At 49.1% G+C, this 25,242-nt stretch overlaps 1 protein-coding gene across 1 annotated transcript in view; it reads left to right on the top strand.

Moving 5' to 3' along the window:
• Window positions 1-215: 215 nt before the first annotated feature.
• Sema5b (semaphorin 5B) overlaps window positions 216-25,242 on the top strand; it is a 121,326-nt gene continuing 96,299 nt past the window's right edge. The window contains exon 1 of the mRNA XM_087901094.1: window positions 216-526. The gene's annotated coding sequence lies outside the window, so the exon portion shown is untranslated. The remainder of the gene's footprint in view (window positions 527-25,242) is intronic.

The raw sequence follows: 25,242 nt of genomic DNA, 5'->3' as shown, positions 1-25,242 counted from the left end.
CACCGAGATCTGGGGCCCGAGCCCTGCTAGGGGGAAATGGGGATGCAGGGCGCCCCCTCGCGCTCTCCCGAGCTCCTCGGGGCTGGCGGGTGAAGCGCTAGCAGTGGCAGGTCCTCTCCATCCCCCTCCTCCTTTTCTCTCCCGCTCCCCGCCTTCTCTCCTCTGGCTCCCAACTCCTCCCCCACCGCTTCCCCCCCTCCCCTCTGCTCCCTCGCTCTCCTCCTCCCGGCTCTTTCAGGCGCGCGGGGTCTGGAGCTAGTTGGAGCGCGGGGGTTGGTGCTGGAGCCCAGCTCCGCCGAGCCCGGCGGGTCGGCTGCGCATCCAGCGGCTGTTGGAGCAGCCGGAGTACAGCGGGCCCGACCGGAGTCAGGGACTGCAACGGATCGCTGAGCCCTTAGCCGGGATTCTTCCTACTCGACCGCCCCATTCCCAGACGGGCCGCCAGCTCTCGGGTTCGTCACCGTGGTCTGCACCGCCCGGAGCCCAGGGCCGCGGGGAACCCGGCACCTGCGCGTGCTGCGGGGAGGTGAGTCCGGGACCTCCCGGCGTTTTTCCCTCGCCGGCTGGGGCTGCAAGTTGCAAACTTCAGCAACTAGGATGGGTAGAGGGGTGGGAGTCCGGGGCCGCTGGTAAGTTGGAGACAGGTTGGAAAGGCTGCAGGGGGCAGGAGAGCGGGTTCCCGGGCTTCAACGCTGTCCAGGGCCACCTCAGCTGGGGGCGCCTTTGGTGCTGCTGCGCTCCTGCCACCCAGCCTGCTCCGGGTTCTCGCTCTGCTGGGCTGCAACAGTGGCGGAGACCCAGAGCCTCGGCCTGGGGTGGGGGGGTGGAGGACCGAAGACGGAAAGGCTGGGACAGAAGCGCGGAGACTGGGCCGAGATGGAGGCTCAGCAGAGGGCGGACGGGTAAACCTGGCAAAGGGAGAGTGAGGGAGTCGAGGCGCGTGGGAACGCGTGGCCGGCTCAGAGTGTGAAATCTCCCGCGCAGGGACGTCCCCGCGCTACCGCCACTAACTCGGCCCTCACCGGATTCTCTCCCCCCACCCACCCATAGGATACTCCAGCCTTGACTGGGTCCTATACAGCCCAAGGCCCTGGATGGAGAAGCCGAGGGACCCTCGCTCCCGCCTTGGCCAGTGAAGTGGGTGCGGCGGCGGGAACCCGGGACTAGAGGAGCGATTTCTTGATTTATTTTTCTCATGGTAATTTGTCTTTGTGATTGGGGCTGCCCATTCACTTTCCGCTCACGTCGTGCGGGAGATCCAGCGCGGAGGGAGGGAGCAGGGGGCGCTTGGGCACAGTGAGGGTTGCGGACTGGAAAGGGGATACGGGGACCCGAGTCGGGAGGTAGCGGAGGTAGAAGTAGCAGGAGGACCGGCAGGGAAAGAAAGCGAGGCTGGAGAGGATAGGCCAGACGCTGTGGGTTTCCGTTGTCTGCCTCAAACTTTAAAGAACCAGACGACCACCTGAAGCGCCAATCTCACCCCTCCTGGTCCCCTTTCCCAAGCCTGATTCTAAGTCGTCTCGCCCTGCTTGCGCCAGACAAGAGTGGGCCTTGCGTTTGGATCCAAAGCGGTGGCCTCGGGATCTTGCCCCCAGGCCTGTGGTCCTCTCCAGGTTTTCGGTGGGAGAGGAGGAGAACCCGCAGACCTCATCTGGGCAGCCCACCTTCGTGGGCCGCGCGTTCTTGATCAACCAAATAGGACTAAGGTGTTTGAAGTTTACCTGTGTCTAGAACCTACAAGATCCTTCCTTCTCTGGCCCCAACTCCGTTCTGTTTCCTCCGCCCTTCTCTCTTCTCCCATTGCCCGCCCCCACCGTGGACCAACTTTCATCATCCGTATCCTCACTCCCTCTCCCCAGTTTTTTTTTGCCCACCCTTTCCAATCTTCTTAACCCTTCTCGCCTTTTTTTGGCATTTATAAGTATCTTCTCTTCTTCCGGAGCCCACGACCTTGAGGAAGGGGCAGAGGAGAACTCGACTTTAGAATGGGATCTAGTTAGTACGAGTGGGGGGAGGGTGACGAGGGGAGCAAAATAAGAGGCTTGGGGGAAAAAACACCCTGACTCAAATCGAGCTTCTTCCAAGTGCAGGGGGATGAAAGATAAAATGAGAGTAAAATGGGGGGGGGTTCGTTTCTGAGCACCAAGAACCTTCTGACCTTCTAGGCTTTATAGGAGGAAAGAACACCTGTACTGTAACAAATTGTGAAAAGTATGTGTACCTGGTTGTGTGTGTGTGTGTGTGTCCCTTCTACTTATCACCAGCTACCACCACCAGTTTGGGAAGGAATGGCAGATCTTTCGTCTCTATGTCTCTGTCAATGTGATCCTCAAGCATTTCTAAAGCACCTGTGGTGTACAACACTCAGTACTAGGTGCTGGTTAAAACAAACCAACAAGCCACGAGCATGCCCAGGGCAGAATTTCTGCCCAGTGAGACTTGGTGCCCTGGGATAGACGTAGGCTCTCCTAGGAGAAGACGACTCCTGGGGACAGGACTGGGGCCCTTCCTCACAGCTGTCTGTATACAAGGAGGATTCCTTGGGTAAGGGTCTGATGGGAGGAGTTTCCTTATTTCAAGAGCCAGACTAAAAGGCAGAGAAACTGAGAGGCCATCTGATTCTTCCTTCACATTGGGATCGGAAGAATCCTGACTTGAAAGTCCTTCCGTCCGTTGCTGCTGCTGCTGCTGCTGCTGCTGCTGCTGCTGCTGCTGCTGCTGCTGCTGCTGCTTCTTCTTCTTCTTCTTCTTCTTCTTCTTCTTCTTCTTCTTCTTCTTTTTCTTCTTCTTCTCCTCCTCCTCCTTCTTCTCCTCCTTCTCCTCCTCCTTCTTCTCCTCCTCCTCCTCTTCTTCTTCCTTCTTTTTTTTTAAAATTTGGTTAGTCTTAAATGTTCTTTTAGTTTTATTTTATTTGTATGAGTGTTTTACCTTCATGCATGTATGTGTACCATGTGTGTGCCTGTTGGGTCCCCTGGAACTAAGATTATGGATGGTTGAGGATGCTAGTAATTGAATCCAGGTTCTCTGCAAGAACTACAAGCGCCCTTAACTCCTGAGCCATCTTTCCAGCACCCCTCCCAGACCCTTTGAGACAAGATCTTTGTAACCTAGGCTGACCTCAAACTCTTATACTCCTCCTGCCTCAGCCTCCTGATTGTTGGGATTATAGATATGAGTCACCATGACTGGCTTCATCACTCACTTCTTACCAAGGTTCAAAGATGGGAGAAAGCTCAGAGATTGGTGTTGGGGAGATCAGAAACTCAGACCCGGCAGAATGTAAGGCAGGTAGCAACATGCTGATCAGGCAGGCATTAGAGTAGATTGGTCCAAGGACAACTGGATGTTTTAAGTCAAACTGTTTGAATGAAATGATCCAAACAAACCCGACTTATAACTTTGGTGCCGTTTGACTCACTATATCTACAGGTCAAAAAAAAAAATAGCCAGGCGGTGGTGGCGCATACCTTTAATTCCAGCACTCGGGAGGCAGACGCAGGCGAATTTCTGTGAGGCCAGCCTGGTCTACAAGAGCTAGTTTCAGGACAGGCTCTAAAACTACAGTGAAGCCCTGTTTCAAAAAAAAAAACCAAAAGAAAAATAAGATTCCAAGATCTGAGAGTATCTGCCCTGGAAGGGCACGCTATTATGTTTCTCTGTATGTTGGGGATCCACTGGAATATGTCTTAGCTGCTCTATCTTGGATCCCAGCTTCCTCTCCCTTTCAAGGCTTATAACTAATCTTCTGAGATATGATAATTCCTAGGTCAGGGACTCTGAGCACTGTGCACCCATTGACATGGTTCCAGATATGGAGCTGAAGCTTGCACTCAAGCTCCTGTCAATCTTCCCACTGTAATCTAGCAGATGTAAACTAATTGTATACTTTACTGGGAGAAAAAAAAATCTCTGGCTTTTCCCCACCTTCTAGTGTAGAAAAACCTTCAGAAGTATGAAGAAGGGAAGCTGGAAGTTCACGTTAATTCTTCAGCACTCCAAAGGGATATCCAGAAAACCTTGAGCCCTGAGTATGGTTCTCAAAGAGGGAAGGGATTCCCTAGAAGAAGTGGGGAGGAATGTTAGCCTTTGTAGAAAGTCACCCTAACAAGGCTGAAGGAAGTTGCTGTGTGGAGTGTGTGAATTTGGAAAGAAGATGGTATTGGGTCTAGCTCTTTGGTACTTTTCAGTTCTCCTTCTACCCCATAGGGGCTCAATTAGATACTATAGTCAACCAATTCATTGTTTTCACTGAGGTCTGAGGTGATAGAATTGACATAGAAGATGAGAGATCAAAGTTTGTGACCAGAAGAGCAGGCCACCTTCTATATTGCTTCCAAGGACCCAGGGCTAAAGTCTAAAATCTACCACTCATGCCCGCCTCAGTAGCCAGATGTGTCTCATGATCCTCAAATGTTGACTTCATTGTTGTCTGAGTATAGGGCAGCAGAAGAAGAGAAACAGAGGCAGTACACTCCTCTTCCCTAATCACCAGCCATCCACCCTATGCCAGGCACTGTGTTGGAAGCTGTAGATACAATAGTGAGTGAGTCTTGTCTTTGGTCGCCCTTGTGGGTGTGAATCAGCATCCCCGGGAGAATGCTGTTACCGACATTGCCTCCATGTCGGTGCTAGGATTTACTGTGTCTGTGCTTCCTCCCTGTATATTTGTCTAGGTGACCTGACATCTAAAGTCAACTTGTCCGAGGGGTTTGGGAGCCCAGGGTTTCAAATGAGAAAGCTAGGATTCCACTTTCTCAGCTGATACTACAGTTTCTTCCAGTGACTTCAGACTTGTTCTTAATTTGTCGTGTGGCTGGGCATCTCCCTTCTACCTGGGGTATGGACAAAGGCAAAGCCAGACCTCTGGCGATGACAACTGTTGGAAGGGGATATTGGTTGGTAATGTATACTTCAGGGTTTGAATGTCCCTGGTCCTGGCAACATCTCTGTCTTATCCAGCCATCCGATCAGTGCTTCCATTTCTCTATGACATGTGGGGTAGATCTGTGCACGGTAGGTAATTCTTTTTTTTTTTTTTATTTTTATTTTTTTTTCTATTAGTAATTTTATTAAATTATAAAAAGTTTCCATTTACGCCCCTCCTCCCAACGCCCTCCCACTCCCCCCCTCCCTCTCCTCCTCCCTCTTTGTCCCCAAGGGAAGTCAGGGTCTCCTGCCCTGTGGGAAGTCCAAGTTCCTCCCCCCTCACTCCAGGTCCAGGAAGGTGAGCATCCAAACAGACTGGATCCCAAAAATCCAGTATATGCAGAGGAAACCAGTCCCAGTGTCATTGTCAATGGCTTCTCGGAAAGACTGCAGGCCAGCCACATTCAGAAAATCCAACCACATTCAGAGAATCTGGTTGGATCACATGCTCGTTCAGTCACGGTCCATCTGGCCTTGGTAAACTCTCATTAGATCCGACCCCTTGTATCAGTGGGTGATAGTATCCCTCGCAGTCCTTCGTCATTTTCTTCCTCCTTTTGCTCCTCGTTTGGAACTTGGGGGGCTCAGTTCGGTGCTCCAACGCGGGCCTCCATCTGTATCGTCATCCAACGCCAGGTGAGGGATCTATGGTGATAAGCAAAATATTCATCAGTATGGTCACGGGGGAGAGGGTTAGAGAGAAGGGAGTAGGGGAGGAATGGAGAAAGCTCGGTTGACCGGGATGGGGGGAAGGGAGGAAGGATGAATGTGGGATCAGGGAAGAATATATTTCAACTAAGGGAGTCATATTAGAGTTTACAGGAAACTTGATTATATATGGGATCCCAGGTCCAAGGAGAGATCCCCAGATTGTTCTCTGGACAGAGGAGGGGGTGCCTGAACGGTAGGTAATTCTATAGAAGAAGTTTTCTTTGAATTCGTCATTTTCCATTTGAGTTCAATCATCACTTAGGACGGTCTTGCATTTCTGACAGTGCTTAACTCACTTGGTTTTCAACGTATGACAAGATCCCAAAGTGCATGTCTTAACTAACATGGATTCATTGACAGAGAAGAGCTCTCTTTTTGTAGCTTGTATGGGCAGCACCTTTTTTTAGAGACATAAGGCTACTCTTTCCAAACTTCCCTCTCTGTGGCTTGGGTTTGACGACATCTGCTCCGCTGAGGATCTTTGTATGTGTTATTTTCCACATCTGACAGATTTCCTTCAAGGGCTCTTCTGAGGAAACTTTCCTTCAACCAGCTTGTTTGCTAGAAAGTGGCAGCCCGAGAAGTTCCAACTGGAAGCAGAGTTCTGGAAGGAATGGGAGAGAAGGAAGCTGTGTGCTCCGTGGCTCGGCCATACCCCTTCTCTTCCCTTCTGCTTTGGTGTCTTTGCCTTCCTGGGCTGAGAGATGGAAGCCAGGCCTTGAAGAGCACACACTTTAATCTTGACAGGAGCAGGGAGCTTACTGACAAGAAATTATTAGAGTCGATGACTTGAAAGTGGGGGGAAAAGATGGTAATTTTCTGTCTTCTTTGCTACTGGGTGTCCTAGAGAAAGGAGGAGGGATCCAGGGCTAGGGACAGCATGAGGGTATTTGATCTTGAGTTGAGAATTCACAGTTGGCCCATGTCTCGTTCTCCACTGTCTGGATTGAAACCTGGGGACGAGGATTCTACCTGGCCTTCCCAGAGTGCACGGGCGGAAGGTTTCAATGCTGCATAAGCTCAGTCCCGCCATGAGCTGCCTCATTGATCTGTCTTTAATAAGGACAACTTAATCAGGCTCACACATAGAACTCGCTTGTATTTGAAGCCTTGTCGATAGCATCGGAATATCTTTGCATCTGAACCAGCACTTCTCTGGCTGACTAGCATCTTTTGTGATGGGAAAGGTTGGTTCTTGGAGGACAGCTAGTAACCATCTGTTCCATCCGTCCCCGGAGGATCAAATGAGAAGAGATAGGTTTCAAATAGTGGGGAGGCTGGGTTAGCATTGGGGATACTCTCTGACTTGTCTGCAAAACTATCAGATTCCAAATCTAGGAAAAGGCCATCTCTGGCACTCAGTCACCAGTTTTGAACAGAGAAGAGACTGCTGTTGCTTCTTGACTTTGACTCTCATGGATTCTTTTTAGGGGATGTTTTCTTTAGGCCAGTTTCCAATCCCCCTGTTGGTAACTCACCTGTCAGCCAGTCTCTGACTTCGCAGAAAGCAAGCACTCTCCTTTTAACCTCAGCCTAAGCCAAAATTTCCATGGAACTGATTGTGCTGTTGAGGTGTGCACATTGTGTGTGCATGCTTGTGTATGTGCACATGTGTGTGTGTGTGTGTGTGTGTGTGTATACGTGTGTGTGTGATGAACACATGTGAAGTACACTGCACGGCTATGCACTATGGTTTTGACTGCTAGATTTATTGTTTTGCAGATTTAGTTTTTGTAGCTTCTTTCTTCCCTAGAGTTGGCGTGCGGCCACATAAGGGACAACTTCAAAGAAACTGCTTGTGGGATGGCCTACCTGAGCCAGAGGTAGTGGTGACTTTCCTAAGGGCCCTTCAGGATCCCAGTTGCAGGGAGAACAAAAGAGCTGCAGTTGGTTCTTGATTATTCAGGAATGGATGGATCCTGTGCACAGCGCGTAGCAACCAGAGGCCTCTTCCTCTTCTTTGGGTGTCTTCAGTAATTCTATATCTGGAGTGAGAAGCTGCGAGATCTTATCAGTTAGTACCAACCTTTGTTTCGAGTGCCCTGTCCCTTCTTCTCTTTCTCCAAGGCACCTGGAGGAGACAAGGAGCCTCCAAGAGGCCTCATCTGCCTAAAGCAGACTACTTTCAGGGGCCGCAAATTTGCTCTGCTGACTGGCAGAGTGTGTTTCTGTCCAAAAGCAGGGCAGAAGAGGAAAATACCACTGGAACCATGCTCTGGTGGATATCCCAGAATCCTGGCATCTTCTCATCCTGCCAGCTCTTGTTAAGCTGTACTTTGTTTTTGGAGTCAGTTGGTCTACTGGGTCTCATCAGGGTCTGTAAGCACACTGCAGTGTCCTTGAGCAGAAGCCTCCAAACAGGCCGAGACCTGATGAGTGCCTCTGCTGATGTCCCCAAGACGGAAGGTAATTTTTTTTTTCTGCACAAGGCAGGTGCTTTAGGTTGTAGCTCTCAAGAGGCTTGGCGTGCTAGGTCCAGAGGAGAGAAGGCTGTATACCACTGCATCCTGGGAGCACAGACTTGGTCCTCTGAATCCTGGGAGCCCTGGCTTGGTCCAGGATAGTGCTGAACTCGCCGGTTCCCGTTCCTATAAGAGCCACCTGGGAAGTTTTGGATGTCAACGTAACAGGGAGTAGGGAGATGGCTCGGTGGGTAAGAATGTTTGTTTCACAAGACTGACCACCTGGGTTCAATCCCCAGAATCCATATAAAAATCCAACGGCTGTGAGGTATATCTTTAACCCCTGCACTCTTGCTGCAAGATGAGAACTGGAGACAGGGGAATCACCTGGAAGTTCATGGGCCAGCTGGCTTTCAGTATGCTGTGCAGTGGTGGACACTGAGAATCAGCTCCTGAAAGCTGTCCTCTGACCTCCACACACACATGCACACTATAGCATGTGTGCACACACTCACATATACACACACAGTAAAGCAGAATGTGTAACTGAGCATGGTAGTACACGCCTTTAATTCCAACACTAGGGAGGCAGAAGCAGGTGAATCTCCGAGTTCGAGGGACAGCCTATTGCTGCCTACATAACTGATTACTGTAGGCAGAGACTGTTGTTCATTTTTCAGCCACCCTGACCTGAAATAATCACATAGAAACTGTATTAATTAAAATGGCGTTTGGTCAATAGCTTAGACTCTTTATTAAGTAACTCTTACATCTTAAATTAACCCATTTCTATTAATCTATATATCATCACAAGGCCAGTAGGTGTCTTTCTCCTTCAGCAGCTATATGGTGTCTCTTTGACTCTGCTTTCTTTTTTTCTCTATCTCTGCTTAGAATTCCTGCCTTGCCCTATTCTGCACTGCCATAGGTTCAAAACTGTTTCTTTATTAACCAATGGTAATAAAACACAGTCACAGCATACAGAGGAGAATCAGAGTACAGACCAGACAAGGCTATATGGTGAGACTCTGTCTCAAAACAAAACAAAAATCTGAAATATATATATGTGTGTGTGTGTGTGTAATATATTATATATATATATGACAATGTATGTGAAAATGATAATTATACATGACTGTTCTATCCTATACCTCAATTAAGTTAGAATTAATTAGAGCCTGGGCATCGGTGTGTGTGTGTGTGTGTGTGTGTGTGTGTGTGTGTGTGTGTCTCCCACACGCAGTCCTGGTTGGGAGGCACTGACCTAAATCTTTCCTAGATTCCACCTGGCCTCACGCCAATGGCATGCAGCGTTCCTTCACCCTGGCTCTTCTAAACGGTCCACTTCTTTTTCATCAGCACAGCTCCTGCCATTCTGTCCCGGCCACTGCTTATGTTCCTGTATTCTGAATTTAATGACTTTTTATTACAAACTGATTATAGGAGCTCTTCCTAATATAACTTTTGGTCATTTTTTCTTGGAAAGCATTTATAAAAATAACACATCTATTCAACACTTTAGCATATTTTTTGTAGAGTGATATGTACTCAATTGTGGTCATTCGTCTGGGATATTTTGCATCCAGCTCTTTTCACTTAACAACATATTGTGATAATTTCCCCACGTCTTAAGTGTTTTTTTTTTTTAAATGGACTTCTTAATGGCCGCCTGTATTCCACCATATAGATGCACCATAATTTAGCAAATGCTCTGTGGTTGGACATTTAGACTGTAAGCCATTTTTCACCATTATAAATAATGCTGCAGTGAACATCCTTGGACATAAATCTTCAGGCTATTGATGATTATTTCCTCAGAACAGATTTCCTGAAGTGGAATATTTATGCTCTTTTTAACATGGTCCATTAAGACCATTTCTGACTGATTTCCTATAACAGTAATAAGTTCTTGAATTCAGAGCTTAAAAAGCCAAGCTTTTCAGTGAATTCTGGGGCTGCAGAATGACTTCTTTGCCCTTCCTGGCTTGGGACCAAGCTCCCTTGACCACTAGATTCTTCTAGGTTCACCCTCCAGATCAATTTTATATAATGCTGCCTTGGCCTTTAGATGAACACTCGGTGTCTTCTACCTCTGACCTTTCACCTTCTCAGCCCTTGTTCTTCCACCTCTAACCCTTGAACTCTGCACCCAGAGCCTCGAGGCACTTGTTCTGTAATAGCCACTATCATTTATTGAGCTGTTCCTATGTAACAGGCAGGGCGCTAAACATTTTAAATGCATTGTCTCTTTTCATGCTCATGTGCCCTATGTACAGATAGTATTTTTATCTCCACTTTCCACATGAGGAAACTGAAACCTTGGAAAATAAAACAATTTGGCCAAGGTTACACAGCCAGTAAGATACGATTTAAACCCAGAATCTTCATGCATAATGACTGCATATACATTTCTTCAGCCTTTTTAGTAACTTTTGGCTTGTGATCTCAACAGTAAATGTTCAGTCAACATCCTATGGGGATATATTGTGCCTTTCTCTAGCAGAAGAGGGGAAGATGCTCACATATGAATGGCAGAAGAGTAGGTTTGTTAGACATTATTCTTTCCTTTATTCATTTGTGTTTTTGAGACAGTCTCACTCTTTACCTCAGGCTGATCTTGAACTCCTCTTGTTTCTGCCTCTGTAGTGCTAGGATTGCAGGTGTACATCCCCACTCCCTTCCTGCTCCCTTCCTGGATTATGTCCTTGTCCCTTCTTCCCCAAGAGTCTGCACTAGGAAACACTCCTTACCTCCTCACCAACCGCTGCTAAGCTCCCAGCATACCTTGTAGCGGAGCAGGTCCAAGTATGACACACCCCTGTTACAGCTTCTCCAGCAAGTTGGGAGGCGTGGGCTGCCACTTTCTCGGGGTGGGTTATCAAGCTGCCAGGGAGGTGTGCTCTGGTGTTATGGAGGAGAGGAGGCCTCGTTTTGTTGGGAGTCAAATATTGCTTCACGTACAAGATTGGATATATTCGTGTATTTTTACATCTATAACATGTCATTGCTGAGAAGGCTGAAAAGAGGTGACCACGTCTGTCTATTCTGATTGCTTCCTGGCTATGACCAAGCACCAGGTGGAAACGCGACACAAAGCTCAGATGACAGCAAACATATCGACTGATGGTTACAGTGTCCCCGAAAAGAAGTGACACGTCAAGAGACCTTGCTTGGGCTGTAGGGAATTTGATTTGGGGATTCCAAAAGGGAAGCTGCTTTGTGGCAAGTGAGCTTCCAGAAAACGAAGCTTCCCATTTTTAGCCAGGATTTGGATAAGACTGGAGTAATTGAGCTTATCAAATTTGTTGATGACAAGGCCATAATGGGCAGCTTCTATAAAAGACAGAATAAAGATTCAAAAATGATCTCAACAGACTGGAATGCTGGGTTTAAACTAGCAGAATGAAATTTAACAGGGGCAGATGGAAAGTCGCATTTAGATCACAGAAATTAATTACTGAAGTTCTTGAGGGGGCTGGGAGTGGGGGCAGACCTGATTTGGCTGGGAGCCCGAGAAGCAGATCTGAGGGTTTCGATGCTGCACAGACTTCAAAGGAACCCCACAAGGTGATGAGGTCACTTTTCAGCACCATCTTAAATGTCACAAAGAGAGGAGAGGCAAGACCCAGGGCGTGTTCTCCCTGGTCTTCTGGGCTCGTTTCTGGACTTGGAGTTTCAAGGAGACCTCAGCCAAGTCGAGGGCAGTCAGTGGAAGGCACCTGGCATGAGGAGGGCGTTGGAACACTCAGCCATGGAAGCACGGTAATAGCAGCGAGAGATGGGGAAATACCTGTGGTCGCTATCATGGTGGCTAAGGAAGCAGCAGGTGTGCACTAGGAGAGAATATAGAGCTCTTCAGCCTGGGGGAAGCAGAGGACTGTGGAATGGAGAAGTCCCAGAACTTGGGATTTCTAGAAGGCACCAGACAGCTTCAGCGAGGTGACTGTCTATTCAGTGATGTGGAATTCCCATCTGTATGCTGTGAATATCATTGGTTAATAAAGGAACTGCTTTAGGCCTATAGCAGAGATATAGGGGAACAGAGGCAGGCGGGGAAAACTAAACGGAATGCTGGGAGAAAGGAGGCGGAGTACAGGAGAAGCCATGTAGCCCCGCCAGAGACAGATGCCGAAACTTTAGCCCATAAGGCACAGCCACGTGGCGATACACAAATTAATAGAAATGGGTTAAATTAATATGTAAGAGTTAGCCGATAAGACGCTAGCACTAATGGGCCAAGCAGTGATTTAAATAATACAGTTTCTGTGTAATAATTTTGGGGCTAAGTGGCTGGGAACAAACAAGCAGCTCCTCCTCCAACAAATACTCTTCCTACTACAATTCAGTTCTACTGCCTGGGGCGCTCCTGTCCTGGAGACAGATGATGGCCCAACCCCAGACTGGAGAACTCAGTTCCCTTCTGCTACCTTCTGAACCAGCAGTTTCTATCACCTAACTCTTTAAGCCTCCAGGACCTTGTACTTCTTCCTGGAGTTAGAGGCACCACTTTGGATCTTGCTCCTTCTGTTGCTGGATGATGGTGACACTTATTTGGAACTCCTCCTGCAACTGGTTGTTAGGGGAGCTGGGGAGAGCCTTGGAATGAGTGTAAACTGAAGGGTTGAGGCAGACAGGTTCGAAAGCAGGGTGATTATTTTTTGGCAGTGGATTTTATACAAATTCTTTTCCTTTTCTGATCCCCCTCCCCTGCCCCACACTTTATGATTAAGGACCATGGGTTTAATGGAAGATGACAGGATGCGGTCAGCTTCCCAATACTGTAACACCTGAGATAATCATAAATACCAAAGGTCTGTTTTGGTTCATTGTTTCTGAGGTTTCAGCCCATGATTGGTTGGATCGCTGCTTTTGAGCCTCCAATAAGGCAATATGTGTTGGCAGCAGTATAAGACCAAACCATTTATCTCACAGCCAGGACATGAGAAAGGAAAAAGGAAGAGGCCAGAGTTTCACAGTCCCTTTCATGGGCATACCCCCAGTGACCCAAAGAGCTAAACTCCATCTTTTAAAGATTCTGTCACTTGTCAGTAGTGCCATGCTGGGGAACAAGACTCTAGTGCATGGGCCTCTTGGGGACATTGCAGATCGGAACTCTATCTGTGGCTCTCGTGGATGCTCACCATTGGAATCAGATCGGGCTGGAAGGTTTCCTCCCCATCGGCATTGTAATCGCCCGTCCATATGAGTGATCCTGGAATCCTGCAAAGAGAAGCCTCGGGCATGGGCTCCCCTACTCCCCTCACAGCCCACACTAGTGTGGGGCTCCCTCAAGCTGGATTCATTAACTTCTTTTTACTTTCAGGTGCGGGGCCTTGTGCACACCAGGCAAGTATTCTATCACAGAACTTTATCTGCAGCCTCTTGAGTCTAAGGTACCAGCTCCCATCTCTGAATAGAGAGATCCAGGGCTGCGTTCGTTCTCATCCCGTATGCCCCTGAGAGCTCCTGGGAGCACCAGCAGCTTCCTCCTCCTAGCTCACCAAATCTCATCTGAGTCTTGACTTCTTGCCCTTAGCCCACAGTTTAATCTGCTAAAGCCCACTAGGAAAAGCCTTGAGGGCAAAACGTCTGTCTCATGGTGGGCTCTAAGCTTCAATAGGTAAGAAGCCAGGCAGGAATGGGAACGGCCCCTTCTTGGAGCTATTAAAAGGTGTGAATCTTGAGCCCTTCAGAAATAGAAAGCTCGTTTTCCTTAATAGGCACAAGGTATTTGATTTATTATGTATTTATTTATTTGCGAAATAAATAAATAAATAGATAGATAAATAAATAAATACATACATACATAGTAGAAAGCTCCCGTCTGTTTCTCTCCCTGTGAGCTGCATGCTGCCTCCACGGGTCTGCTCCTAGCAAGTTCAGATCCTCTCATCTCCTCACCTCTTCTAAACGACTCTAATCCTCTGATGTGTGTCTTTTTATATCTGGAGCCAGGACTCTGAGATTCCCCCATCACCCAATGCTTTGAGACAAGGTGGGGGATATCAGAGTTCTGAGGGTCAGGGTAGCGGTGGGGCTGACCAGTCCAGGTACCACACCTTCTGTTAGGGTAACTTCAGTTTTGACCGGGTGCTTTAAGCAGCCACACTGTTGGGTTTTTTTTTTTTTTTGATTGGCCTTACAGTCAACTATCAAACATTTCCAGGTCCCTTTAACGTAAGCTGTTACAGCTCCATCGTCCTGATTCTGTCGTTCTGCTTCAGGAGCTTGCTAGGCCTACCATGACAAAGTTCTATCAGCAGGTGGACCACACAGCAGGTGTGTGCTGTCTCACAGGCTGAGAAGTTGAAAGTCCGATACGGGCGGGGTTGGTGCCCTCTGAGGGATGTGATGGAGGATTTTACTGGTGCTGCTGGTATTGACTGGCAGTCTTGAGTGTTTCTTCACTTATAGATTTGATCTATTTCTGCCTTCGTCTCCACTCGCATGCATCTGTCTCCAGATTTCCCCTCTTTATAAGGACACCATTCACATTGGGTGAGGGGTTCACGCTTCTCCTGAATGACTCCATTTAATTCAATCTGCAAGAACCCTATTTCCAAATAAAGTTCTATTCGGAGATATCGGGGGACTGAGGTATTGATACGTGATTTTGTCGGGGATACGATTCACGCTGTGAGTGCGCTGTAGCTTTTTGGTGTTCTGGTTGGAACTTTGTGGTTTTTCCCTAAATCGTTTTCTCTAGTTAAGTTCCATCTATCTTTCCGGCTGATTGGAATCTTGCGGGCCGTGTTTCTGGCATCCAGTATTTCTGCTGTTGCTTCTGGCTTGCAGTGCTTCCTGTGTGTTGATCCAAGAGACTGATAAGACGTTGAAGTAGGTTGGAGCCCTACAGCAGGCCTCCTCTTTCCTTCCAAGGCCACTTGGGAAGCACTCCCAGGGTATGATCGTGCAGCAGGGACACGTTTTGCCAGCTTCCCACCTCTTCCAGCTTCCTTGTCTAACTTGGACACATAATTTTATGATGAGCTCAGATGTTTTGCTCAAGATCAACGCTGTGAGTAAACCCATTTCCCTCATCTGCAGCACGGTGACCCCATCAGTGGGAGAGATAGGCTCTGCCTGACAGAACTTTATTACAGCGCACGAGCTGTCTGCCTGTGATCTCAGTGTCCTGTCCAAGTGCCCGCCACCCTCTATTAACAGTCTCCACAGGACTTTTTCTCAGGCGGCACACTGGCTTTTCTGCTCTGTGGTTTGCAAAAACAGCCTCAGACCCGTCTGGAAATGCGGGCTGCAGTGGCCCGTCAGAGCCTCCCCACACCCCTGGGGTTTGCCAAGATCCTGTCAGGACTCCTGTAAGCCCCCCACAGCTGTTTGGAACCTCGTCTACATGTTCCCTCTTCCTGGGGCCAAGTGGCTTGCCTGCATTCAGAGCATCTCGGACTGTGGCCTTCCTGGCAGCCTCTGGGGGCCCTCGGGTGCCTGAACTGCTGTGTTCTCCTTCCTGAGGGGGCTCATACCCTCCCAGATAAGATGAAGCAGAGGATAACTCGGGACCTGACCAAGAAGCCACTGGATCTGCCACTGCCATCTTAGTTCCTGTCTTCCCCTCAGACATGAAGGTCGGGCACCTACCACGGTGTGTGCTTCGGAAGCTGGGTTGGGGCAGGGAGATGTCCTGGTGGGAAGATCTCACGTTCTGCTGAGGCGGCTAGACTAGAAGCAACATGGAGTGACAGAAAGCCAGCAGCCATGCAGACCTGGGTTTGAATCCCAGGTCTCAGCCATTTACCCCTAGGTGATTTAGGTTAAATCATTTCTCTTCCCACAGACTCGGTTTCCTCACCTGCAAAATGGCCATGGCACTTGCTTCGGGATTGCTGTGGAACTGAACAAAATATGTTCCCTTTTGTAAAGCAGGTCACCTGCAAGACGACCTGATGGACCTCAGTTTGCTCAATAAGCCAGTGTGTCTGCAGCGTGCAGGAGGGAGCTGTAGTCTGACCCGGCTGGGGAGAGGAGGCCCGGTAAAGCAGGGTCCAATGTGAGCGGCTGAGTGCCGGCTGTGTCTGCCTTGAGAGCACTGACAGAGAAAGTGTGATTCTGAGAAAGGCCAGGAAGACTGAGCAGTCCCAGTAAGGGATGCACGGTGTGAGAGCTTGTACTGAGGGAAGCACATCTCTTAAAAAGCTCTGTGCATTTCAGTTCATAAAAAACCCTAAGGGTAGATGTGGTTTTATTACCCCATCTTATAGATGGGGCTACTGAGGCACGCTAGGGAGATGTTAAGTTGTCAGTGACTGAACGCTGGGCTTGGCTGTGCGCCTTGGCTGCCTCCAGCTCTCTCCTCTTTTGAGGAGTTTTGATGGGTGTGCTTTTCTGCTTCCTTTCCCCGTCATCTGCCATGTCACCTGCCTCCTTGGTTCCACCTACAGGATTTTGTACTGAAACAAATCCTCAGACTATCTTCTTCTCGGAGATGGGCTTACAGCTCCGCTCCAATCTAAGGACAAGGACGCATATGGGGGCATATGGGGCCTCACGCTGACCCTGTCCCTTCCCCCACTCCTCATTCACTATGCTTGAAGGGAGGATTTGAGGCCACTCTGACTATCCTAGTGTGGTTTATCGGGAACTCTTTAGCAATGGGGTGGTGAGTGGAGAAAAAAGAGGAGGGAGGTGGTCCATGTCGGCTCCCATAGCCCTAGATCTCAGAGACTCCTAAGATGAGAGGGGGAGGCAGCAAGATGGCTGCTACTACTAATTAATCCGTGATTTTAATTACACTTCACTGCCCTGTCCTGCTGTGAGAAGGGATTACTCAGAGATTGTCACACTGGGTTAAATGTCTAGAACCTTTCCACTTCAGAAACTCCTTTCCTTGAGAGGGCAAGCCTGGGTCTGAGGGGGGTTGAGATGGAGGGGACATGCTGGTAACTTACTCATACCCTGGTCATCTGCGGGGGAAGACCTTCCTGATGGGGACTGAAGCTCTCTGTTGGTGGTTCGGTGCTGTGGCCACCTCCAGGAGTTCTAATAGGAGGGAAATGGGGGCAGGGGGACACAGAGCGAGAAGGGAGACGTAGCCTTAGGGTGGATGACTGCCTCCAACTACAGGAAATAATTCTGGTGAGACCTGAATTATATTCTCAAATAAAAACCACCTTGTGTGAGAATCTACTGTGAGCTAATCTCAACTCCTCATGAAGGACTGAGAGAGGAGAGAGAGGAGAAGGGAGAGGAGGAGAAGAAGCAGCAGCAGCAGCAGCAGCAGCAGCAGCAGCAGCAGCAGCAGCAGCAGCAGCAGCAGCAGAAGAAGAAGAAGAAGAAGAAGAAGAAGAAGAAGAAGAAGAAGAAGAAGAAAGGAGAGGGAGGGAGGAGAGAGGGAGGAGAGAGGAGAGGGAGGGGGAGAAAGAGAGAGAGAGAGAGAGAGAGACAGAGAGAGGCAGAGAGAGACAGAGAGAGAGGGAGAGAGAGAGAGAGAGAGAGAGCACTCAGTCGGTAGCATGTCTTGTAAGCGTAGGAAATGACTTCCATCCCCAGAACAATGCCTGGTGGTATGCACTTGTAATACCCATGCTAGGAAGCTGGAGACAGGAAGATCTCTGGGGCTTGATGGCCAGCCAGTGTAACCTAACTGGTGAGCTCAAGGCTAATGAGAAACCCCACCTCAAAGAAGGCAGACACTTTCTTGGGGAATGACACGCAGGGTTCCCCTCTGGTCTCCATATCTGTGCAAAACACTCACATAAAAGTGCACATACATAGACGTGCACAAACACACAGGCACACTAAAAAGATTGCCTGCCATACCGGGACCATGCTACAGTGAAACAAGGTACAGTCTGGTCTTCTCTGGTTGCTGGGCCTCTCGGGAGTCTCCCAGTGAGTGAGGTTAGAATGAGGTCCCGAACAGAGTGATGCTCTTGAGATGGAGGAGAGGTCGAGAGCCTCTTCTGACAGGAGAGGCTCAAGTATTTAAGGGATGCAGCGTTTCCAGTGAGGATTTGTTACCGGGAATCAGGGTGACTAGGGAATGCTCTAGGTCATCCCGTGTTTCACAAACTCACTCTGCGCTTTCACCATAGGAAATGCTTCCTCAGCCAGCACAGACCCAGGCTCTTTTCTCTCCTACCCTTGTCTCTCAGCTCTCGGTCTCTGTCTCCTTCTCAGGCTCCAGAACTGGTTCCCTCCCAATAGTCTCCCCAAGACAGCATCCTTGACTTCATCCTGAACGCTCTAGTAACCTTGTCCTATACCTTCCAGGGGCCTGGTGGTCCTGACCACTCCTTCTGATGCAGATGTTAACCCTGAATCAGACTTGGGTAGGCGCTTCATTCACACCGGTCCCAGGGAGTCTAATGTTACCTGAGGATTTCCTCTGCTTTCTATATGTTCAGGAGGTCTGGGCTGTAGGGTCCTCTATGGTGAGCTAGCATGGGTGTGGATTTGCTGGTGTGCAACAGGAGGTGGGCGAGGGTGACAATTCTAGATGGCTTTGTACACCAAGTGTTCTGTCTCATAACTACATGCACCCTAATCTCCAGGGTGCAATCTTGCAGGAGCTCCCCCATCTCAGGAAAACTGGGGCTCAGTAGTTCAGTAACTGGCCCCGGATTCTACTCTGCCTCCTGGATCCCTCTGTCTCCTCGCTGATGGGTTAGGACAAGGAGGAGGCTTTGGTTTCTCGTCAGGGCTTTCTAATACCCACCTTTTGTTTGTGTTCAAGATTGACTATCCACTAGGCAAGAGGATCCCAGAACAGGTTGTATGTCCCCATATGCAAAGAAATCCCTGGCCTCAGTGACAGAGTCCCATGGCTGTCCAACCTAGACACTCGGCTCAGTTCAAATATCTCGTATTTGTTTAGGGCTTAGAGTTGAGGTTTGTGTGCTGGCCAATTTTATTTCAACTTGACACAAGCTGGAGTTATTAGAGAACAGGAAGCCTCGACTGAGAAAATGCCTGTAGAAGATCAGGCTATAGGAGAGCATATAGGGCATTTTTAAAATTAGTGATTGATGGAGGAGGGGCCAGCCCATGTGAGCAGTGTCATTCCTGTGCTCGTGGTCCTGGGTTTGATAAGAAAGCAGACTAGGCAAGCCATGAGGAGCAAGCTAGTAAGCAGCACCCCTCCATGGCCTCTGCATCAGCTCCTGCCTCCAGGTTCCTGCCCTGCCCTGCTTGAGTTCCTGTCCTGACTTCACTTGATGATGAACTGTGATGTGGAATCATAAACCAAACAAACCCTGTCCTCCCCAAGATGCTTTGGTCATGAAGTTTCATCACAACAATCGTAACCCTAGCTAAGACAACCAGTGAGGGGATTTAGTGGGGTTCCTTTAAGAGAATGTGAAGGTGAGTGGGGGTTAGGTTTTAGATTGCAGGGTGGCTTGTGTGTGACATTCTTTGAGGCACCAGGTACACTATTTGGTTCTCTTTGGGGTGCTTGTTCTGTTGGGGCCTTTGCCAAAATTCCAGCTGGTTTTAAACCCTGTGAAATGATTGTAGCGTGACTGGAAACGGTTTCAGGGACCTGGTGACTCGCAGGGCTTAGGAGACCTGGGACCACACTGAGTGCAGGCTGAGGAGATGCCATATGAAAGCACAGTGGCTTTCATCAGGGCCATGCCAGCTGTGACTATGGCTTCAGGACCAAGTTGGTCCGTCTAGTTGAGTGACCACGGACACTGACCGAAGCTGGTGTGAGGAGGCCACAGCATCCTCAGGGTTTGTTGAGATAGCCTGTAAGCCCCCAGTGTTATCCTTGTTTGCTGGTAGTATTTACATCTGGGAATGAGTCCTCAGGAACCAGGGTCTCTGGCCACAGTCAAGTGTGTTGGGGAAGGGAAATGTGGAGAAATGAGCACGTTTCTATGTGGTCACTGCAGCGTACAACAGCCCCTGGGTGTGAAGGAGCCTACACGAGGAAGAGGGCAGACACTGCTGCCCAAAATCGTGGTTGGCTGTAAGGATCTGACCGCTCTCAGCCAGCACAGTGCTCCCCAGAATGTCATTGATTCCTGACGATCCCTAGGCCTTCCCGTCTCCAAGTCACTCTCCAAAGCCTGGCACATACGTCCTGATGTTTCATTAGCCAGATCTTGTCATGAGCACCCCTATGTCCCAGGACTGCTGGGCTTTGGGAAGGTGGCTTGAATACAGCTCAGCTCCAGCCTCAGTTCCCCTTTGCCCAGGCCACTGCTAGGCGAAGAGGCCTTGGTCACTATGTGCTGCACCCAGCCCCCACTACCCCTGAACCATAAGTCTGTTTTCTTCCCAGAGACCCCTGGTTTTATATTTCCGCGTAGGCCCACGTAGAGGCCCTGCACCCCCAGGACCTTAAGGTGACTTTGTGAGTGTTTCTCTCTGTATCTCTCTCTTTGTTTTGAGACAGAGTCTCTCTACATGGCCCTGGCTATTCTAGAACTCACTATGTAGACCAGGCTAACCTTAAAGTCTCATAGATCCACTTACCTCTGTCTCTTAAAGGCATGTGCCACCACCCCAGCTTCAACTTTGTGCTTCTCAGTACCAGGAGGCAGAGTAGGGAACCCGGGATTCTGTCCTGTCCTTTGTGGAGCAGCCATGGGACACACACACCAAATTCTCTCTCCTCTTTCCTTTCCCCATCTCTCCATCAACCACTCCCTTCTGCTCACAACTTTGTTAAGGAGACAGTAAATCTCTAAATGCAGAGGTGGGACTGGTGGTGCAAGGGTTGAGGGAGCACCTTTTACACTGTGCACATAGGCATAACGTCTGTGGGACTTGCAAGGGAAGCTGGCAATTAAAACCTGCAGACAGAATATAGACTCTTCCTTAGCCTTGGTCCCTTCTCTTGTCTTGTTTTTGTTTTTCGAGACAGGGTTTCTCTGTAGCTTTGGGGCCTGTCTTGGAACTAGCTCCTGTAGACCTGATTGGCCTCAAACTCACAGAGATCCACCTTCCTCTGCCTCCTGAGTGCCGGGATTAAAGGCATGCGCCACCACCACCCAGCATTCATTCTCCTTTCTTTAACACACACTTAAGAGGGAGGTGAGGACGTGAGAAGGGAAGCAGGAGAGTCTCTAAAGCTGGCTACCCTAGGAGTGGAGCCCTGAGTGTGGGTGCACTTGATAGGAGTGGGGTGAAATGCCCTTTCACCTCCAGCTGAACCGCTGAACCTTGATTTCGTGCTAGCAGCTCTGCCGCAAAGCAATGACCCTGCCACAGGCTCACCCGCTTAGGTCTTCCACAGCCTCACTGAAAACTGGGTGGCATTGATGAAGCAGGCTGCCTGAATTAACTCGGGCTCCCCCTGCTCAGTAGCCAGAGCTCCAACAAAAGCTCACCTGCAGAGGACCTAAGGTGCTGGCCTGGTGACTGTTCCTGGGTGACATCCAAACTCAGGGCAAATGCAGCCCCCTAACTCCTGCCGAGGTCTGGGCCCCCACCTTGGAATATGAAACGAGGATCCAGGAGACAGCTGCCACATTCTGCTGCTTGAATGACCACCATTCTCCCCTACCTCCAGCCAGACCCGGGCCCTTCTCCACAAGGAGAGCCTCCTCTGGCCCGGGAGGCTCAAGCTTCTCTCCGGTTTTCCAAGGTGTGCTGTGCACCACTGCAGTTATATAGCTACACGGAGTCCACGCTGCTAAAACCCCTTCCTAGTGCAAGGTGAAGGTTGGTGCTTAACACCTGAGGGGCCCTGGGTTCGAGTCCTAGCATTGGAAAGAAAGAAAGGAAAACCCAGTCCTTCCTGGTGTCCTTTACATCTTGTCATCATGGATTCCCCTGCCTCTGCTTTGGGTTCCCCTGTCCCTGGGGTTCCCAGCCAAGGTGGATACAGTGATTCTATACCTACTCTGCACTCACAGGAACCAGTGCTCCCCCAGTGCTGAGGAGGGAAAAGAATTGACAAGAAGCCCTGCCCTGTGAAGCTGTTTTCTGAGCAGGAAAGACAGAATTAGTAGTGAACTCAGTGAGTCGTATGATGAGCCCCATAAATCCTGTCGGCGTGTGAGAAGTTGATAAACATGATAAGATGCTGTCTTGGTTTGGCCATCCACATGAAAGCAGAGAAGGAAATTTGAATTCCCATATAACACTCTCCCTACTTTAACCCTTATTGGACCCATTTCTCCGATTTTCCCCACGAGGTTTTGTTTTTCCTATCATCTTTTAAAAAGGTTATTGGATTGCAGCTGTGTACCTGTTGTGTGTAGATGTGTGCGCGTGCGCCGTAGCTCAGGGGTAGCGGCCAGAGGACAACCGGCAGGAGCTGTTCCTCTCCCTACACCCCGCGGGGTCCAGGGGCTGAACTCAGTTGATGAGGCTTGGTGGCAGACGTCTTGATCTCTCCAGCCCTTCTCTGGCATATTTTAAAGAACATTTCAGATATCACAAAATTTTGTCTATAACTACTTCAATGTGCATCTTGACTGATAAGGATAGATTCCGCTAACAAAAGAAAAAAAAAAAACAGACTTGCCTCACTCCATGTATTAAAAGCACCTTGAGGGGAAAGACAAGAGGTGCTTAGGAGTGAAGCAAAGGGCTGACTGTGTGCCTAGCAACACGCCCAGGTTCACCCAGTGCTTATTTGATTGGAGATGGAATGCTCCTTGGATACTCAGTTTGTTACTGATTAGAACCAGACCTTATGAAGTGAGACATTAGCTTGTAGATCGGTGATTTTCAAGAGCATACAACAAGTGTGTGTTTCGCCTAATAGAGACACGAATGATTTCTATGCCAAAGAAAAGATAGCTCCATACATCATGATTTCACTACCCTGAAATATGTTGGCCAGCTCTGTCTCTGCCCCAGACTAATTTCTGTATACTTTTTCTACGTGATTGTCCAGACCAAACAAAAAGAAAAAAAAAAAGACATCATTCTTAGAATCCTCTTCTGAATCAGCTTTGCTCTTCCTCCTCCGTGAGTTTGATAGCGTATTCTCAGGACCATTCTGATCTTTACACTGGCGACAGGCTTTTACGTGGCCTGTGTCTTTCCTTAATCAGCTACCTACCTGAACTGTGCATTGGTGGATTACTGTTGGACTGGACTTGCCGTCTATGAGGGAGGAATCCAAGTGGGGGTCGCCCAAAGAGAGGGCCTGACTCTACCATGTGGTGTCTCATCGTCGTGAGGGAGAACTGTAGTATGGCAGAGATGCTCTGGGAGGCTACAGAGAGAGCCTTTGACAGTCCTTGGTTCCTGGGAGCAAGGTCCTAAGAGTAGAAGATAGGAAGGAAGAGGGCAAGAGCAAGACCTGTGTGTGTGTGTGTGTGTGTGTGTGTGTGTGTGTGTGTGTGTGTGCACGTTCACAAACATGCACTCGTGCATATGTATGTTAGATATTAGGAGAGATGTGCCCAAGAGGGCGTGCTGGTTTGCCAATTTGTCCCGTGCTTAGAGGGCAAGGGTGGCATTGTGGGAGTGTTCTTTTATGTCTAAAAATTACCAGCTTCTCATTCCTCACGCTCCTCTGGGTGGGAAGTTCTCTTTTATATCTTATTCCAATTATTCCATTATAGTTCAGGCCCTGGGATGCAGAGAGAGGCGGGGAATATCTGGAAATGCAGCTGCGGCTGGGCTGTGGGAGGGCTTGTTTGTAGCTCTGAGCAGCTGCCCTTTTCATCCTGAGAGGCAGTGTTTCTGTGCTGGGAGCCTGTGGGGGAGGGGCAGAATCTTACTTGAAATCTTGCTGACTATGGTTGGGGCATCCCTGGGTTTCCAAGTCTGGGATGCTTAACAAAGAGCCCACGACTTCCCTTTGTTTAACGATATATATTTTCCGATCCCAGCCTTCGCAACCTTCTGGGAACCTGTGGGTTAAAAGTAGGTTTACCCTCTAGGGTCCTGCCCTAAGGGAAGCATCCAGTCTCCAGTTTCCAGTCTCAGCCTCAAAGGTACAACAGCAGTCACGCCAGGCAGATACCTTAGCAAGCTGGTAAGGGGAAATGCTTCTGTGTGTAAACGCTGGCTGTTTTCAATATTTAAAAGGGCCTGGAGTAGCTTTAATGACATCCTTTTCTGGGGAGCAAAGATGACTTTTGAAAGTTACCCCATCAGAGGCTGAGAAACTGGCTCAGGATCGACCTGAGTTTGGATTTCACCCACGTAAAACATTGGGCATGATAGCATGCCTGTAATTGTAGTGCCAGGGGAGTAGAGGCAGGAGGACTGCTGGGGCTTGCTGGTCAGCCAGTTGATGAGCTCCTGGTTCCGTGAGAGCCCCTGTAGAAGGGGTGGAGAGATGGCTCAGCAGTTGAGAGCACTTACTGCTCTTGCCGAGGACCTGAATTTGGTTCCCAGCATCCGTACCAATGCCTCACGATTGTCTGTAACTCCAGCTCCAGGGAAGCAATGTCCTCTTCAAGTCTCCATGGCACAAACATACCTGGACACACACACACACAAGTAAAAACAATCAGTCGAGAAGAAGAGGAAGAAGAAGAAGAAGAAGAGGTGGAGAGTAACAGGGGAAGAGACCCAAACTGATCTTTGGCCTCCGCATGTGTGCGTGCAAACGTGCAGAGACCACCCCTTCCCAATAACAGTGTGCATACATGCCCAAACACACACAAACATGGACACATACACTCATGCAACTCTCACCAATGTTTAAAAATATTTATTTTTATTTTTTGTGTATAAGTGCCTTGCCTGTATGTGTCTATGTGTACCACACATGTGCCTGGTGCCAACGGAAGTCCAAGAGGACTTTGGATCGCCTAGAACTGGAATTACAGGTGGTTGTGAGCTACCATGTGAGGTTGAGGACTCAGCTCAAATCCTCTGCAAGAGTAGCAAGTGCTCTTAATCACTTAAGAGCATCCTCTTCACGAATTTTAAAAATATCTAAAAAGTAGTTGCCTCGTTAGCAGTGGGGGTGGTGCTCATTAGTATCTGACCTCCGTTGGGAGACAGAAAGGGGACTTTCTTCTCCTCCTTGACCATCCATCCTCAGTCCATCATCTTGCCTCCTGTCAGTCACTGCTCCCTTCTTTATCTCTTCCCATCTCTGCTCATCCCATGGGTCACATCTAGCAACGCCAGGCAATGGAAACACCAAAACGGATGGCCCATTCTCACAACTGTACCCAGTGCATGGTGGTCCTTTGGGAGGGACAGTACTGTCTGGCTGATGGAACAGCCGCATTGGTTGTGAGCCTGGAAGGAACTGAGGTGGTGAACTCGGTGAACTGCCGAGGGAAAGTACCAATGAAGCCAAAACCTGGCTACC

Source organism: Myodes glareolus, chromosome 2 (genome assembly GCF_982192425.1).
Source record: "Myodes glareolus chromosome 2, mMyoGla1.1, whole genome shotgun sequence".
Lineage (NCBI taxonomy): Eukaryota > Metazoa > Chordata > Mammalia > Rodentia > Cricetidae > Myodes > Myodes glareolus.
This window is presented reverse-complemented; position numbering and strand designations above follow the sequence as displayed.